Source organism: Ranitomeya imitator, chromosome 1 (genome assembly GCF_032444005.1).
Source record: "Ranitomeya imitator isolate aRanImi1 chromosome 1, aRanImi1.pri, whole genome shotgun sequence".
Classification (NCBI taxonomy): Eukaryota; Metazoa; Chordata; class Amphibia; order Anura; family Dendrobatidae; genus Ranitomeya; species Ranitomeya imitator.
Window position 1 is genome coordinate 75,843,543 of NC_091282.1, and position 3,361 is coordinate 75,846,903.

The 3,361-nt window shown below is 39.3% G+C and overlaps 1 pseudogene; it reads right to left on the reverse strand.

Moving 5' to 3' along the window:
* On the reverse strand, positions 1–180 carry LOC138660407 (U1 spliceosomal RNA; annotated as a pseudogene).
* Positions 181–3,361: the final 3,181 nt, after the last annotated feature.

Sequence of the window (3,361 nt, forward strand, 5' to 3'; positions counted from 1 at the left end):
CAGGGGAAAGCGCGAACGCAGTCCCCCACTACCACAAATTATGCAGTCGAGTTTCCCGCATTTGGGGAAATCGCAGGGGTCAGCACACCCGGAGTGCAATGGATGAGCCTCACCCTGGGAGAACCTTTTTCCTCAGATTGGAACTCTCATTAACGCATGCATCATCTGCTCGTTCAATTAACAAGTTTCCTGATCATCATATGGAAAAATCTCCCATAAACAAAAAAACAATCCCGATCACCAAAAAATAATCACAATCCTACCTACAGTAATCATTCCACTGTGAGTACTTCCAAAGTGTTTCTGCTGTTGTTTCACCGAGTCTTTTCTTATCTAATAGATAAACATAAAACAACCTGGCAAGAAAAATGTTCTTACAGTCCATTGGAGAGAGACACACCTTTTTAAAAATAACCAAGTTCCGTGAATCCCACAAAACTTCCTTATATATGGCAAAAATAATCCAACTCATCCGTCTCCTTTCCAAGTGATTGAAATCTTGACCTGTTAATATCCTTCTAAAATCAAAGCAATGGAACCCAACAAGAGCAATAAAAAACCGGGATAAAAGGGTAAAAACTTTTTTTGCAAAAGGACAGTCCCAAAAAATGTGCTGAATTGTCTCTGGATCCTTACATCCCTCCCTTGGACAAAATTCTTGAACCCGTATCCCTCTTCTATTCAAAAAAGCTCGTGTTGGCAAACATCCTTGTAATGCCATCCAAGTTACGTCCTTTTGCCGATTGCTGATTCCTATAACAAAAAACAGCTTCCAGACTTGCCTTGATTGCGCAGTATTGCAGGATGGCACATCACATAATAATTCTCTCTCCTTTAATCTCTTAACAATCTCTCTTTTATCAGGTCTATCTGTGGGGCTTAAACCAATTTGATCATAGAAGGACTTAAGTACTACATAAAAAGACGGAACCACAAACGCCACCGGCTTCCTCAAATCCTTCTCACACCAGCTCCATTTCTGAAACAGCCATCCTGCCAAAAACCTGCACATATCTGCAGCCTTACTTTTACTCTGGGAAAGTCTATAAATATTCAACAAATAGTGCATCTTTAAAAACCTTTCCATATTTGGAAAGCCACAGCCCCCCATTTCCACAGAAAGCATCACTTTTTCTCTCCTTAATTTTTCCATCTTTGACCCCCAAAAAAAGGTAAACAGTTTCCTTGTAACTCTCTTAGTCCATAAACTCGCGGGCGGAAATATCAGAGCAGTATATAGCAGTAATGGAAGGATCACTGACTTCACGATAAGTACCTTCCCTCTCAGAGACAAGTTCCTTAATTTCCAATAATTCAGTTTCTGTTCTGTTTTATTTTCCAGGATCCTCAGACTCTTCTTCCCTTTAAGTTCCTTTTCAAAGATAACACCGAGGACCTCTATCTCTTCTTTTCTTTCTACTCCCACCACACTAACATCCACCTGCCTTCCAAAGTTGCAAAACTGACACTTACTCCAATTTACAGCCATTCCAGCCACACAACAAAAAATTCTTACATGAAGATTTATCCTATTAAGCTCAGCTTGCGAACCACAAATAAAAGCAATGTCATCCATGTAACTTAATGATTTCACAGGACCCCCCATTCCTCCAGGGACAAAGGCACCATCCACACACTTATCGACTTGCACACTTTTTAAAAGAGCTTCTACTACGCAAATAAAAAGAATAGGAGATAAAGGGCACCCTTGCCTAACGCCAGATAGAATATTAAAACTAGAACTCACGTGACCATTAATTAAGAGCTGACTACTAACTCCACAATAAAAAGACTTAATAATGTTCAATAATTTAGTGGGGATCCCAAGGTGTCTAAGTGCAGCAAACAAAAATCTATGTGAAACTTTATCAAAAGCTTTTTCCAGGTCAACTGACTGTACAAGAAGGGGGTTCTTATTAAAATTAGCGTAATAAATTAAGTCCCTTAAAAGCAACAAGTTGTCCGATATTCTCCTACCTGGCACTGCACATGCTTGGTATTCACCCACCATGTCCATTATTACTTCACTCAATCTACTTGCCACAATTTTGGAAATAATCTTGTAATCACAATTGAGCAAAGTTATTGGTCTCCAGTTTTTAATTTCTCTCACATCACCCTTCTTATGTATCAAAGTGACGATCCCTCTACGCATAGAGTCAGACAGAACCGCATGAGTAAAAACATATTCCACCACCCGATAAAATTCCACACCTAAAATGTCCCAAAATACTACATAAAATTCCACAGGAAGGCCATCACAGCCAGGTGTCTTCCCTTTCGCCAGTCCATCCACAGCACGCCTCACTTCATCCTTTTTGAGCCCATCACTTAGAAAAGACACCTTTTCTTCAGGAATATTATCAGTCAAAATATTACAATAATCATTGATTTCTGCATCACTGGCTCTGCTGTCATTCGAAAAAAGGGTTTTATAAAAAGAATGAATACCATTAATCATTTCCTCCCCAGACTTCTCACCTGCAGGAGTAAAAACAGACTTAAAAACCCCTTTAGGCTTAAAACATTTCTTAAAAAAATATCTTGTACATTGCTCATCTTCTTCCATGTGCTGTATTTTTGCTTTAAAGACAATAGATTTCCCTTTTTCAATTAGTGTTTTTTTAAAATCCTCCTTCAAATCACCAATCTCATTATCCACCTCCATCCCAGCTCTTTTAAACTTATAAAGCGCTTCCATCTTAGAAATTATTGCTTCCTCTTGATCTCTTTTAGCTTTTGCCCTTTTAAAACACACCCCTTTAAAATAATATGCAAATTTCTCCTTTGCCCAATCCCACCATTCCAGCAGATTTTTAAAACGGTGCTGTTCAGACACACAGAATGTAAACACGTTTTTAAAACCACTTCTCACCTCCTCTTCTTCCAGCAGGCTTACATTTAGCTTCCAGAGCCCCTTGCCAAAAGCAAGGGACTCAACAATACACAGATCCACCATTACCATCTTATGATCAGAAAAAGTATTTGTCACATGATTACATTTGGTAACTTTGATCCCTTCAGACACAAACACATAATCGATCCGGGAACTACAACGCCCACTGTCCGCCACAAATGTAAACTTGTTTTCATTCGGCCGAACCATCAAACCCACATCCGTGTAGCGTAAATCCTGCACCACTTGATTCAACATATTGGAAGTCACATCCGTCCTGAATTCCGCAGAGCTCTTACGATCATTTGCAGATCTAATGCAATTAAAATCACCTGCTATTATAGAAAAATCTCTACCTGGCAGAAACCACTTTACCGACTCCAAAAAGGACACCCGTGCTTTCTTGTCCGCAGGGGCATAAATATTAAAAACCCTTACCCGGTGACCTAAGAAATCTAATAACAA